The sequence below is a fragment of the Artibeus jamaicensis genome, unplaced genomic scaffold (assembly GCF_021234435.1).
Source record: "Artibeus jamaicensis isolate MK-2021 breed Jamaican fruit bat unplaced genomic scaffold, CSHL_Jam_final contig_444, whole genome shotgun sequence".
Taxonomy (NCBI): Eukaryota; Metazoa; Chordata; class Mammalia; order Chiroptera; family Phyllostomidae; genus Artibeus; species Artibeus jamaicensis.
The window spans coordinates 4,819,410-4,835,693 of NW_026521831.1; positions in this window are offsets into that span (position 1 = coordinate 4,819,410).

Sequence of the window (16,284 nt, forward strand, 5' to 3'; positions counted from 1 at the left end):
CATGAAATTGTTAAGCTAAAGGAACTGCATCCATAAATCACATTACATGTCCTTATGGGCATTCCAGATTAATGTGCTCAGGTTGACAGCATTTGGGACTCTGAAAACAGTTTTATGAAATGGTCACAAGGAGAAAAAGAGATGGCATAAACAAAACAAATTTTTAAAATGGAAAAGAGGCAGAAAGACAGGGAAACTAAGGGAGGATGAAAGAGGGCGTTTTTGGCAAAACAGAACGTAATGACAGCAAGGGTTTATCCAGCAGTTACTCTATGCGCGATTGTTGGGCGCTCTAAAGAGTATCTCATTCAACACTCACAACAGCACAACAGGGAAAGTTCCACACGGCAGAGGACACAGCCAAAGCCCAGAGGAGCGGCGTGGTCACCCCTCAGGTCGCACACCTTCCCGGTGGTGGAGACGAGCTGAGCTGGGCAGGCTGGCCTCAGGGCCTCTGCAAATGCCTCCCTGTCCAGGCTGATCGGGCAGATGTCGTGGGAGGAGGCTGTTCCTCTGGGTCTGAGAAAGCCCCGCCCATTACTCCACCACCGCCCTGTTACATGGGAATGATGGTGCTTACTACACAGAGTAATCATTGGAATAATGTTTGACCAAATCTAATAAAAACATCAGTCTATGACCGTGCTGAGTGTCTAGTAGGCTCCCAAGCTTTGTCAGCTTCTTCTCTCCACTTTTCTTTCCCTTACAGAAAAGTGAACTGAATTCAGTTTGACTTGGGTTTGCTTTCAGCAAGCTGGGGGTTATTATGGATGGAGCCGGCCACTGGGCTGTCCGGGAACGGTCTGACGTTAGGGCTAATTACTCCTTGGTTCGAGTCTAGTTGGGTGATGAGTGGTGTTGGGACTTTGCCAGTGTGGCTGATCAGAGCGGGACTGATAACCTCTCTCTGGAAGGTCATTCATTCTAGTCGGCATGGCCGATCACAAGGGTTCTGCTGGCAGGTTCAGAATTCTATCAAAAATTATCTCAAGTGGGCAACAAGAAGGGGCTGGGGAGGGGGCGTTTACTCAGTGTCCAAACTCCCAAGAAGACCACACTGTGGCCGTCACACGTCCCCGAGTCCAGGGCTGTCAGACGTCAGATGGGGCACGTGTCCTGGATCCTGTGCCTGTCTCACACGCACAGCGGCCACTTCCCACAAGCCCATGGTCTGTCCGGCGGGTGGCACATCCACTCTGCAGAATTAACTCCTAATTTACTGCAGAAATGGAAGCAATATAAAATGGGGATATAAGGAAAATTCTCTGTGGCATCAGGGTGACCACAGTGAATTGTTTGTGCTCATCCTCCCAGAAACAGACCATATATTACCAAGGGCACGTGCTGGTCCCTTTGTGGGTTGTGCTGGCAGGCGTCTCGCTCTTTCATTCAATTACCAATAGTTTGCCGACCACTCTGGGTCGGTATGTGCAGAGCAGCCCCATTTTTTCGAGACTGCACTGTTCTCCTCTTTTCCGTGGCTGGATTATCCTCTCACTCGTGGCTCCTGTTTAGCTGCACCTTCAGGTCGGTGCACGTTTTTCCCACAGTAACCGATGCTCCCACAAACACCCCTTTACGTGTTACGTATTTTGAATATAAGCGTGAAAATATCAGTGCAATAAAGCCAAAGTTTTGAACACTTTTAATTTTGTTCACACATTGCTGAATTGCCCTTCAGAAAGGGTGGAGACATTTAAGCTCTCCTACCGCAAGATCCAGGCCCTGTGCCCTTGCGGACACTTTGTAAGCTTTCTGGCCCTCTCCCTTCTGATTCACAAACTGATCTTATCGCGACTTGAATTAAATTGCTTCTCCTGTGGATGGGAACCAGCGTCTTCTGTACGCAACATGCCTTTCCTCTCACGCCGGTCACCTGCCCATCTCCTTTGCACCTTGCAAGTCTCTCTTTTTAGTGGATGTTGATACCGAAATTAAAAAGGCGTTGCTTTTTTAGCTTCGTCAACATTTCCTCCCTAGAGTCTCCATTTTTTCTTGCTTAGAAGAAGGCCTTCCCCAGGACAAGATTATGACCAAACATGCCTTTCCATATTTTACCCTATGGTCTTTTAAATTTTCATGTTAAAGTAAATTTTAAATAATGGGGTTTACTTTTTAAATGTCAGTGCCTTCTCCCTCAGAAAGTGCTGTGGGTCCCAAGTGCCATCGAGCTCGGGGAGGCCAGAGAGGATCTTGCAGCAGCAGAAACAGCTCTGCTCTGCAGGGGTCCCAGCAGGAGCAGAAGTGAGAAAATTCAGGGGAGAGGATGGGGGCCCAGAGCAGACCTGGGCAGCCCGTTCACTGCCCCCCCCCATACACTTCCTTTCCCACCAGCTCTGCAGAGCACGCCTGTCAGGGAAAGTAGTACTTGCTTGCTCACCTACTCACATTTTAGAGGGTCTTTACCTCTGGCTTGGTGCTGAATACCTTCCCTCACCTTTATTAACCTGAATTTAGTCCAGCGATTACCACTCCTGGCTCTGCAGAGCCATAAGCCACTGTGACTTCAGGTGGGACTATAACAGAGTGCAGGGAGTGAGGGCACCCAGCCCAGACAGTGCTCCCAGGTCCCCCCACCCACCTGCCGCTCATGGCAAAGACCCCGCTGTGCCTGGAAATCAGCTCAGTGCCTGCTCTCCCCTCCCTTCCTCTGCCCCCTACCCTCCACAGAGGAGAACGGCACTTAGAGCATGAAACGAAGGGCCCACACGGCAGCTGTGTGACCTTGGACACGGCACAAAGGCCCCTTTCTCTCTGCCCCTGCCTGCTCATCTGTAAGGGGAGGATACAGGCCCACTGCCATGGGGTGCAGAGGGATTGCTGTGCACCGAGTATACAATGCAAAGGGAGCTCTGGGAAGTCTTATAGTTTCGATGCTCCTGGTAGAGTCTCGTGCACAGGAGGCACTGGGGACAGTGTGCTCCTGCCCTGGAGAAGCTCACAGACCAGTGGGCAGATCAGATGTGGAACTGACAGTTGTCATTTAAGTATTCCCACAGAGCAGGTAGTGAGGGGGGTGGCAGTGGGAGGAATCAAGGGATACTCTCCAAGGGAGGTGATTGGCTCCAGATCTTAAAGGAAGAGCAGGTCTTGGCTCGGGGATCCTGGGGCCAGGATTCCTTCCGGATCTTTCCATTCTGTCTCACCAGGTGAGGAAGCCTGCATGTGCACAACCAGTGTTTCCCCTCATCCAGATGCTTCCATTGCCTCACCTGGCATTTCAATAATGCAGCTTTGGCGGGAAGTGGGATAGGTGCTGGGAACCCCCTGAACAGGCCCCCCCATTTCTGGTGCCTCTGCACAATGATCTGGGCTGGCTCAAAAGAAGGAAACTTGGTTCAAAATGTATGAGTTCATTTTTATGTTCTACTGAGAAAATTTATTCAGTGTGATGCTCAGTAGCGAGTGCCGTAAAACACCTTAATCCCTGGTTGAAGAAAGGTAATACCTTGACAGATGTGTGCCTCCTACTTTCCTCCCGGCCATGTTTCAACAACAAACCTTTATTTCTGCTTCTCGGCTGTAGCAGGCAAGAGAAAAAAATGAGGAGAGCAATAAAGCAGTCAGAACTCTCAGGAGCCAGGCGGCGATGCAATCGTAATGACAGATTTTTAATGTGGCGGGAGAGATTGACAGGGAAATGTCTTCGGAGCAAACGCTCGCCAGATGGAATGCAAACGGTTTATTGGAGGAGAGAGGTGCAGCTGAACCGAGGAGAGAGCGGGGACGAGGTGGTCTTTCTGGCTGCTGCAGAAAGCACACCAGAGAGGGACCGGGAGGAGAGGCACACACACGCACAAAGAGGGGGAGGGAGAGCGGTGTGGGCTAGCCCCAGATGTGTCTTCCAGGAAAGAGAATGGTGTGTCCTCCTCTTTCAAATTACCGTGGAGTGGAAGGCCCTCAAAGGCAGAAATGGGGAGAGGATCTCGTCTGGATGCAGGACAGCCTGGAGTCAACAGCCACGGCTGTGAAGCTGATGAAGTTCTGCTGAGTCCTGAAGCCAAGGATTTGGTGCTATTAAATATTTTTGGCATCTTTTTGGTGCCAGGACCTTGGGCCAGCTGCTCCTGACAGAGAGGGAAGGCAGCTCTGTCCTGAAGGAGTGTGGAAGTGCCTGAGCACAGTGTTTATTGCTAACTGACCTCTGTGGAAAGCAGTATAATTTACCACTGAAGTGTTATGGTGTGTGAGCATGTAAATACACGCCTGCTTATCCAACCATTCATTCATTCATCCATCCACTCATCTACCTGTCCCTCTGTCGGTCCATCCATCTGTCCATTCACCCGCCCATCACATTTTTTCCTTCCAGTTCAAATCATTTTCAGTATATAATGCATAATTTGTTTGAAGTCGTTAAAAGCAGTGAAAATTCAAAAATCTACGAAAACAATGATACCACTTATATAGCTCCTGCAAAATGGTCAAATATTAATCACATGTTTGCGTTCAGACAGAAAGGAGCCTATGGAAGGGCCACATTTTTAAGGTGCATGTAGCTGTGTTATGAAATCATGGCTAAAGCACCAATCGAAGGGCTCCTTCAGCAACCTGAAGACCATGCCAGTGATGCTGACCACCTGGGGGGCCCGGATGTTCTGGCCAAAGCGCCGGGATCCCAACCTTGTTGGGAGAACTGGCTCTGACCTTGCACAAACTGCTTCTGTTTTCTGGCCTCAGTTTCTCTAGCCTGTATAGAGAGACCGGCACATCAAGTGACTGCGGTGCACAGAGAACGGGACTCCCCACACCCCTTGGTCACTAATCGTTTAGGGTGCTGAGTGCAGGATTGTGCCAGGGGATAGTCACTGCCAAGGCTACCAGTCACGTTCAAACAATACAGCAATAAATGGCGTGCCTAAGCGGCATGTGCTTTCACAATAGGTGATACAATAAAAGTACTTTTCTTAAATAATCCATGGCAGAGGAATTCATCTTCCCTTTAGAAAAATCCAGTCGAATGTAAAGAGGTCCCTTTTCAGCATGAAGAGCCACCACCCTCCTTGTGCTCAGGAACAAACAAATGAAACTCTCTGTTCCCAAGGATGGCAAGTCAAGTTGAAACCTGTTGTCGCAGCACTGCAGAGAACGTAGATCCGTAAGATTTCATGCCAGACGTCGGGTGCCAGACATCTTGCAATGGGGAGGGGCGGGAAGAGGAGCAAGACAAGCAGTGGTTAAGTGGTAGGACAGAATGGGAGAAAACTAAGTCATACTCCCAGCCACCCCGACAGGCTTCTCCGCGACCCCGTGATCCTGATGTGAGCCTGGAAGAAAGTTCCAGATGCACCGTGAGCCCCGCGGGGTGGAAGGTGTATTTCTGTCAGGGCGGGCTCGCTGCAAAGGGGCGCTTTTTAATCAGTTTGCATACGACTCTATTTTCCAGCTCCTTGGAGTGTTGAGAGCTTGAGTGTCTGAGAAAAAAACCAAGACCAAAAACAAAAACAAATCAGCGTGCAACAGAAAGTTGTGTTTGCGCTGGTGCGTCTGGCGTGTTTCTCCTTTCACGTCTCATCCTGCCCAGTCTTACGGTCTCAGAGGAAATAGCCCGAAGCCTCTCTTTATCTGTTCAGACTCATGTTTTTACTTATGTCTTAAAACAAATGGCCAAATAAACAAACAATTTGTTTTTCATGGACTACTGTTCTTTGGAGCTCTCATATTGTCCTGTCCAAATTCACTTCTTAAAAAATTAAAATCCTGCTTGGCATGAGAATCTGGCTCAGTGAGTCCAACTACTAAACAAGGTGAAAGGTTTAGAAGACAGACAAAATAGACAGCTGGATTTTTGGAATATATACAGTGGCTTTCTTTGAGTTCATTAAAAAGCAAAAAAAAAAAAGTTAAGAAAGAGGCAACACAGCAACCTCTTGATTTGGTTTTCTACCACCTCTCTAAATTTCTGACAAGATCTTTGAATTCAAATCTTATTCTAAAAAGCCTTTTCCCATTTTTCCCCTGCAAAGATGGACAAGGGGCTCAATTCAGATGGCTTGTCCTTGCTGTGCTCTGTTTCAGAGAAATGGCTGCAGGTAAGTCCCGCAGGTTACAGAACCCCAACATGCCTCGCTGGAAAATGGGTCCAACTTTGACACAAAGTGAGGCTCAGAAAAATCACAGCAGAGACACGTGGGCCTGGATGCAACTGTGAATCATAAAGCTCCCTGTACTTCCAGCCTACTAACTATCCTAAATAATTCTCCTAATGCCATGGATGGTTGTGGCGAGGATGAGGATGATGACGATGATGATTGATGATGACATTTTCTAACTTGACCCTTTCTGGGGAACTCAATGCACATTTACAAAATTTCTAAAATTTCTTCTTGATCGATACAGGCTTAAACCATTTGGACCCAGAAATAAAAGATTTCTCTCATGAATGCAGCCTCTGCATTATGTACATTCTCATGTTCCCATTGTCCAAGTGCAGGACAGAGGGGCTACCTCCGTGTAAGGGGATTTCCTGATAGTTTATTTAATGTTGTTATGCTTTCATTTGAAGGTAGAATCTGTCAAGGGATGGCTAATAATGGTTGGCGATATTTTTACCCCCTTCCCTGCCCTCCAACACTTCGCAATACTGACCAAGCAGAGAGATGGAGGACTCAAGTGGGACCAGAAGGAGGAAGTCAGCTGGGGCTGAACAGCACCCTGGTCCTGCTCCACCCCTTTGAACAAAAGCCCTAAGCCTTGGTGACGTCAGTTTCTTTCACTGTGAGCTGGATATCCCCAGCTGAGAATTATCCCCAAGTTTTTTCCCTCCTTTCAGAGGCTAAGCTTGAGCTCTTCTTTTTTATGAGAAATAAAATTTGGAAGTGGAAGTGACCCAGTGCCCACCGCATTTTATGGATCCTACTTATCGAGACATCAGATCTTGAGGCCGCTGCACTGTCTAAATCAGCTGATCTCCTAAAAACAAAACAAAGCAAAATGGAATCAATGGCTAAGTGTAGACCCATCATGTGTATCCCTCAGTCTTTGCTTTAAAAAAAATGCACATGTGTACGTTAAAAGTAACAAATGCAAAGAAGTTGGAAAGTAAAAAGAAATCTGGAGATGTTACTTCCTAGAAGTTGGTGTATATTCTAATATTTTAAAGTGCATATACACACCCTTTTTGCTCATTGACACAAACGCTTCGCGCCGTGCCTGTGGTCACAGAGTGACTTTCACTTATTACAACGTTTCCCCCCTTCCTCCTATCACATCCCATTTCTTCCTTGCCCCCTGTTTTCCCATTCATACTGTGATCTCTGCCGGCCCGGGGACTCACAGCCTGGTGCAAAGCTGCACTCTTTCAGATTTAGAGCAGTGCCTGGAACACAGTGGGCCTGTCACAAATATTTTGAGTGAAAACTTCATAATATTCCATCTCATGTGTATGTCATAACTGGTTCAGGTTAGGTGTCCCTGCACTGTACTTGTACACCCCTGAGAGGGGCCCCTGGTCCTCCATGCTCACTGCTGGGGTCTTGACCCTTGCCACAAAGCCTGGCACTAAGTAGTTGCTCAACAAACAACCACAATTTCCCAGCTCTGGGCTCCATTGCTTCCAATATTTCTCTATGATAAACAAGAATGTGTTGAACATCTCTGTAGTTAAGTATTTGCTAATATCCCTGATTTGTTTGCTTTTAAAGATAAATTCCAGGAAGTAAAATTGGTGGGTCCCTGGGCGGGTGGGTGTATGTTAAGGCTTTGGCTATACATGAAAAATTTTTGTCCCCAGAAAAGCAGTGTTCTTTTAATTTTTTTGAATAGTTTATACTTCCAAGGGAGAAGTAGAATCATCTTTCCTGCTGCCTCAACACCAAAGACATCAGTTTTTTAAGCCTTGTAATTGGACAGCTAAAAGGTCATGTGTCCTTGACATTATCTTAGTCTTCTTTGAGCATAAGGAGATTTAATATTTTTATGTTATTTCAATGTTTATTTCTTTACTTGTTCATTTTTATGTTTTTTTAACCTTTTCTTGTTAAATAAATTAAAATATATAAAACCATTAGGACTACTTGGTAAATAGTAATAACTGTTCACTGTTATTATATCTCATATTTTATTTTTCTTTTATTCTTTTTATTGATTTGTAAGACTGTAATATTCTATAAGGATATTTACATATCATTGACACATATTGAAACTATTTTGTCTATTCACTTTATAAATATTTAATTTTATATCTTTATATCTATCAGCACCTTGTTTGGCCTCTGCCTTTGCAGCTCATTTTTCTTGTGAACTGTGGGGTGACATGGAACATACTTTTCAGGCACATTCAATATTAGTCAGATGAACTGAATTTAGGAAAAATTCTATTTTTTGGTACTTTGCCATTTGCAAAATTTAATAAGTATTTCTTTTGAATCCTCTGATAACCCTTTCACTGTGGTGGGTAAGACACCGATGGGCCCATTTCACAGACAAGGCAACTGAGGTTTGGGCGCCCAGGGAACACCCATAAAGCAGATGAGCGAGGAGTGGCTAATATTCTGATTGGAGCATCAGGATTCTCTGTCTTCTGGCTTGTTCCTGACAAACTTAAAGAGATGGTGATGAGGAGGATGATGATGATGATGATGTCATCTAACTCTAGCCCGATGCCGTGGTTACCTTACATGTTCTACAGCCACAGCCCAGGGGAGGAGTAAGACAGCTAAGGCTTCCTGAGAGCCTTGTATGGGCCGAGGTGTCCATACGCCTGGTCCCAGTTAATCCCCGCTGCAAGTCCAGGCGGTCAGAGGGGCACTGTATTTTGAGATGTACAACATGCACTTTTTTGCCTACATGTTTGAGAGAAAAATAAGGCTGTGCATTATACATGAGTACTACACATTCCATACCTATAAAAACGTTTGTAATTCTTTTATCCATGCTTATGCACTAAAAGTGTAACTCTAGAAAGCAATAATGATATCCGTATGCAAAATCATACCCTGCAACACGATAATCGGTTTTGTCTATAAATGTAAATAAATACAATTTTGAACTGAAAAATGAAAACAAAAGATTTTTCCCCCTGAAAATTTGGGCTGAAAACCTGGATGCACACTATACACACTATTACATACGTCTTTTCCTTCTTAAAGGACAAGACTCTCAGACCCCCAGGTTCCCTCCGTGTGTCCCGGGTCCCACTAATGCACTAATGCACTAATGCAGAGCCAGGGTTCCATGGCCTCAGAGCACATCCACAGCCCAGGGCCCACCCGCCCCCACTCCCTCTGCGACGGGTGTTAAGGCTGACACAGGCAGCCGCTGACTTTGAGTGGCAAATTACAGCCTGGTTGTATAATAGCTCACACTCTTATTTATTCATTTTTTTTGAATTCCTAAAAAATCTTGGCAAGGAGATCAGCATGGCCCCTGCCCCCCGCACTGTGGAAGTTTGATAATGTATGTCCTAACCGCTTAATTGATTGATTACCTCGCTGCAGCTTCCTGAGGTACCGAATTTATCTCTAATAGCCAGAGTCAGGCTCGGCAGGCAACCGTGGGGGAGACGGGGGTCCCTTGGTGTCGATTTGCTCTTAACTTGAAAGTCATTACCACTTAATACATGTAGATTGTGTTGAAAGAAAATTATGTGTAATGAAATGAGGGAAAAATTAGTGGAGTGTTATGGGCGAAAGCAGATGTTGGGGAGGAATTACGCTGGCAGAGATAATCGCCTTCGCTGGTATTGTGTGTGATGGGGTGTTCGCGGAGGGAGAGGCTGGGGCAGAGCCTGGGGAAGGTGCTGGTGGCACAGACTCACCCCTCAGCACTGGGGGGGGTAAGGAATGCACCCCCAGGATGCAGCGGCTGGGCCCCCATTGTGGGGCTCACCCATATCCCTGGCCCTTTCTGCCCACTGTCTCCCAAGATGCCTACACACAAAAAGCCTACCTGCTGGAGGTGCTAGGGACCTGGAGTGGACGGCTGTCCCAGGAGACCTCCTGCAGTGGGGGTGGGGGAGGTGGCGGTGTGGGCAGGGAGTGGTGAAAGGCTTGTGGCTCTAATTCTTACAGCGTTAGTTGAATCTGGGGAAAAGCTAAATACGACAGCCTCGTCTCCCCCAAATAAAAACAAACAAAACTAAAAAAAAAAAAACCTAGACTGGAAGAAGGTAAGGCTGTGGAATCGTTTTGCAAATCATCTGCTCTGCGATGGAAGTGCCTGCGTGTGATGCCAGGGGAATAAAACTCATCGCTTTTAATGGGTCGGGACCCTTGGGTGTGAGAGCTCAGCGTTCGCAGTCCAAACCTCTTCCTTGACTCATTTACCGAGCCAGAGAGAAAGGTCCTCGCCCACAGTCACAGGCCCAGAGAGTGGAGGGGAAGCAGCCGTCAGCGAGGGCCAGGGAAGCCGGTGCACCCAGCTGCGGCTCCAAGGGCGCTGGGCTGTCGTGGCTGTGAGGAGACGCTGGGAAAGGAAGGGATCTTTGCACCACCCTGGCGTCACCTGACCACCTACAGAGCCCTGGGAGGGCTGGGTTCACCTCTCGGTTTTCAGTGAGTGGCAGTTCCCCGAGTCTATACCAAAGTTTTTCCCTAGAAATAGGAGGATTGGGCCTATTTATAAAACTTCTCAATGTCAGGTAATTCAAGGGCCCTGGGTCCTATAGCACCTCATAGGCTTCGGGGAACTAAATGCTGTGACTTTTAACCATATGGGCTTCATGCTCACAGGCCAAGGTTAAGTCCATTGCATGGCCAAACCAAGTTAACAAGCTTTCAAACCAGTGTCCTGGCTGTGGGAGGGAGGGCTGCACTTGGTACATGACTTTGCTGTGAGTATTGACAGAAATATCCCTGAAGCACTGCACAGTGTCAGGTGCATGCAGTAATTGCTCAATAGTTGCTTGTCATCATTTCTATAACTTTAATTTTGCATAAAAGTATATTACCTGTTTGTACATGCATATGTATACATATCTACACTCTACTGGTGATAAATATAACAAATCATTTTAAAAGGTTGCTGGACTGATGTGTCAAAGTCTTTCACTCATAAGCATGTTATAATTAACGTAAGAAACACTATAATCATATTGTGGACTGCATTTTGTTGTTCATCTGGTAAAGAGGCTGTGATGCTTGCAATGGTCTCCGCTACACCTAGTAAATTAACTTTGTTCTGGAAGGAACTGGCAGAAAACCAAAAGGTCGAGTGTTTAAATAAACAAAGGCATGTTATCTACTGGGAGGGTCCCTGGACAAAGCCTGTTTTGACGCAGGCAGCCTGGCTGGGCCATTTTAACAGCCCAGGTGTAAATGGGAGGGATTTTCCATCCATCCACTTGCAAGTGTTCTGGACAAGGACCCTCCGGATTTGTCGAGGCAGGCAGCGTGGCTGCAGGGAGAGGGAGCCGCTCTGCCCAGGCATCCCTGCTACCAAGGAGACTCTGCAGCTCCCCTGGGCCCTGAAGACAGAACAGGTGCTGCAGGATGTTTGTCTGAATCGTAACAAAGCCATGGTTAAGAGCAGGACTGGACTGGGCCGTGGGGTACTCAGGCGTGACCTTTTCTTTTCTAGTTACTGAAGAAGTCACACTCGGTAGGGAAAACTTGGCAAACAGAGAGAAGCTCAATAAACACAATACGCTCTCTGCCACGCACAGACACATTAGCAAAGCTCGTTCACAATGCCCCTCTTCACCCAACCTAAGGCAACTGCCTTTGTCTGAATGTATGGTTGCACAAGTGTGCACGCATGTCTCTCTGCTTATACATATGTGTGTCATTCTAGGACTTCATGGCATGCAGTTGAATGAATACGCTGAAATTCCCATAATCAAGCACAATCTGTAGGAATTTTTTATTATAATGATCAGTGATGACTACCCTGATGTGCAGTGTATGTCTGATTATTTCTTCAGAGTAAATTTCCCACGTACAATTTCAGCAGAGTATGATTGTTCTAAAGATTTCGGAAATATTGCAGGGAGTGGCTTTAGAATAAAGGCTAGGTAAAGAGAGTCACTAGAGTGGCTTGGTTCACCTTGACCCTTTAGTGACCCTTTGCCAAGGTGACTCCACAGAGTCCCACGGTTTGGAGCCACCATTCACCCATTCATTCCTGCAGGTGTATGTCCGCACTCTCTATGTTAAGCATGTACTATGAACTCTTTCACTTTAAAGACCATGAAAACTCAGTAAACTAGGATCCAAGCCCTTTTCCCAAATGAGGAACTATCTCTGCACATTGACCAATACACGAGCTATTGAAGAACTTGGTCGTGACCCCATTCCTGCCCATACACAGGACAGGGCCTTGGTGATCACCACAAATTGGGCCCGAAAGCCCCTCTGGTTCTGCACATTCTCCTTGTGATCTTTCACACATCACTCACTTCCTGAGTCTGTTGTTTTTTTCTTTAATGTGATAATGGGGTGGTGGAACTTGCTAGATTATTCAGAGGATTCAAAGAAGCCATGATACACTGTAAAATGCCATGGTACACTGGTCACTATTACCAGTGTACTGCTACACTGGTAATAGTACACGCTCTGCAAACTGCCGGCCTCTGTAAGTGTTCCGACTCTACCCGTGTCCCGAATCTCAGCTGGATGGGTGGCCGTGGGGATGCAGTTTCACTCTTTGGTGCTTAGCTTTCTCACCTGCAAAATGGGAAGAAAAAGACCTGCCTTGCTGGGTTTTAGTGATGAATTAATGAGAACATTTAACTGAGAGAGCCCAAGGCATAACCTGGCACACACCAGGTACTCACAGTGGGAACACAGTAAGTCCTTGCTGGTCTAATCCATGAATTACACAAATATGAATTACACTTTCAACGGTACCAGCCCTTCTTTTCCCCAGACTCACAGCTTAGTAAAATTTGCAAGGGCAGGCCAGCTCACTGTCTTTGTGTGAATGGCTTCCAGACGCCAACAGTCTCTCCTGGAGCCACTGGAAAACTATGATGAATGTTACAGAGACTAAATGAATAATTAAATTGCTCAGTGCTGGACACCATTAAAGGAACAGTACTGCATCGGTAGCACATAGCCACTACTACTTATAAATACAAAAAAGCAACACGTAGTTAACGCTCTGGGTCTGCCGGCTGCAGACCACTCACACAGGTGGTCCGAGTGTGCCGTCCAAGGGGGAGACTCTGTGTCCTTTGCTTTACTCACTGCGGGGAAGGGGGCTGGGCGCTGGCCAGGCAGCGAAGGAAGGGCCCTGGGGCAATGGTTGGTTTTCTCGGGTGACTGTGTGTATGACACTAACAAACTCCTGTCCTTCGAGTCATTGCCTTTACTACCAGCACCCCGACTTACCTTATTTCAGCAGGACATGAAGTGACCCCACACAAGGACGTCCAGACATGCCATGGGCTTTGGAAAAGGATATCCCTGAATTTGAAATTTGAAAGTGACTTTAAGCCAGAGAGTTCCCCTTAAAACTCGCTGATAAAACCAAGATAAAACAGACCCAAGAGGTTTTTTATAGTGATTAGAGGAAATGACATATGAAACATATGTTGTATGTTCATATGAAATGACATATGAAACATCTCAGGCATATGGTGGGACTTCAAAAAAATGGTGACTTCCTTCTTTTTCTTCCTCTGAAGGCAATTTTGCTCCTCTTGCTGTCTTATTTTTACTTATTTATTTTAAACATGGTAGGAAAACTTTGCCATGTATATTCAGAACGACTTAATTGTTCTTCAGCCCTCACTTGGTATGTGATGCCACTTAGATGAGCCGCTGTGGCCTTGGTGTCTGTAGGTCAAGTTGCCTTTATACTAAAGGCCCCCAGAATGCCAAGATTCTTTTTTCTGACATTTCTAATTTCTGAAAACAATTATGTTGCCTCTCTGTTCCTGGTGGGCCTGTTTACAAGCCATTCTCTGAGTAATAACATTTAAAAGCCACCTCCATCATCCGTGTCTGTAAGGCAGCTTGAACCCAAGTGGCTCTCACCCTATTTATTGATTCTGAACGGAGTCCACCATGCAGGAAGAAGACCTCCCAGGTCATCCTCGGTCCTGGCTCTTGAGAAGCCTTTTCAGGTTCTCACCTGTGCTCTGGACAGTTAAGGAAAGAGAGATTTCACAAGAGAGGCGACATCTGAAGTGGCAGTCAAGAGTGAAGGGCGCATTTGCTTCGGGAGAAACGGCCAGTGCGTTCCCACTCGACACTGCGGAGCAGCCAGAGCAGCGGGCCCTGGGAGGGGCGCGTTCCATCCGTGTGTCCCCTCTCACTGCATCGAGTCCTGATTCTCCAGTGACGCGAAGACCGGGGATCTCATTCTGGCCTTAACTTGTTTTGAATTCTTTCAGGAATTCAGATATTCATCTGTAAATCTAGAACTGAGGCTTAATTCTCTTAGAAGAAAAGACAAATGCTTATCTCTCTCAGCATTGACATCATCTGTAGACTTTCTTAACACAAATGAGCATTGATAAAGCAACTCACGAACAGAGGGTTTGTGTGTGTGTTTCAATGCATATACTTGGATAGGTCATTTATAAGCATTTGGACATGAAATATGATTATCATAATATTTCCTCACATGTCTATACCCATAATGGTTTATGTTTATACAGTTTGTTCAAAAGAAGCTTTTGAGATCCATGTCTGAGAACTTGAACCCTGAACATTTGCATGACCTTGGAGAAACTACTTAATTTTTCTGAGGCTCAGGAGTCACATCTCCAAAATGGGGTAGCTGTTCACATTTGATGTTATTATTTTGGGGAGAAAATGAGATAACAGCTGTACAATGACCTGATACGGGAGTAAGTACTTCCTACTCCCCCTTTGTCCTCTTTCTTCTCTCCCTTCACCCCCTCCCTCCATCCTTCCCCCCTCCTTGCCTTCCCTCTTAGAAAAATGTACATTGTGTTTGTCATTATAACATTAAAAAGGAATATGTGCATAAAACCAGCCAAGACTTTGAAGCAAACAACTGTAACTTCGTATTTTTTAAAAAGCATTTCTCTGTGTTTAGGTACCATTTCAATATTTGTGGTTCTCTCTTTTTTCTAATCTGTAGAGTCTTCCTGATAAAACTGACCAACACTAACATAAATTTAAGGATTTAGTTAAAAAAATAAAATTGGAGGCTAACAGCAACCACAGTAGCTCCGGGCAGAAGGCCTCAGATGGGACAGTTTGTGATCAACACTCAGATCTTCTGCACCTTGTCCACGCTGAGCTCCTGGGTGGGGAGAACAGGGAGACCGCCGGCTCTGGGTTTGATCACGTGGTCCTTATAGCCAAGCACCAGATTTCTCTTAATGATTCCTTCAATAATGATTCCTCCAGGGTCCTCACCCATGTCCCCTTTGTGCTTGGGGACAGAAAGATGTTCATCCAGACCACATTTAGTCCTACATGTTCAAAGAGTGTCTGCCCACTCTGTGCATGTGATTAATTCTGCATGTGTCTAATTGTACCCACAATTGGCTAATTGTCAGTGCAATTAGCCAATTGCAGGCCCAATTGGCCACTTGTCCCATAATTTGGAGGTGCAAGTGGACAACTGAAGGACTGATTAAATGCATGCAGAATTTTACATATTCAAAGAGGAGGCCAGGAGAGGAACAGCCTTTGAAAATGTGGTCTTGGGTACAAAGTAAAAGAATCTATATGTATAAGTCTTCGAAAAGAAAGTTATGGGTCCCCAGACAGTTTGTCAGCTTCAGTGCTTTGGCTGTTCTTAATTTTTTTCTTTATTTGTTTTTCAAAACAGAGTAAATGAGGAACTTCTCTTCTGAATTGGAAACGTAAAACAAATCGAAAGTCTTTGAGTTTAAGTCAGAATGGCCACACCTCAAAGCATCCTGCATCTGCTTATTCTCATGCAATTTTCAAAGTGAACATTTTTCCCTAAAAAACAAACAAAACAAAAAACCCACCAAAACCAAAAACGAGACGAACAATGAGATTTCCAGGATAAACAAAGTGGAAGCCAAGTTTTAAACCACTAAGAACTTACTTCTCAATGTCACATCCTATAAATGTTCAGATGTAATAGTTAAACAAATATGCCATCGAGAGCATCAGACGGTACCAAGCTTTTGACCAAATCTTGAAGTTTCTCATTCCTTCCCAAGTATTCTTAATTTTTTTTTTTTTGCTATTAAAGGAAGTTCTCCTCTGAGCCAAGTTCCTTGTTGTTTTTCCCATGAGCTGCATTCTTCGAGACACCCAGAAGAAATGCTTTCAACCTCAGTTTTATATTGTCACATTCAGAGATGGTGATTATTTTTAGAAATTACCTGTTCCAACACAGCGACCTAACTGCATAGGCCCCAAACCTATAAATACCCACCCTCCAGCGCTC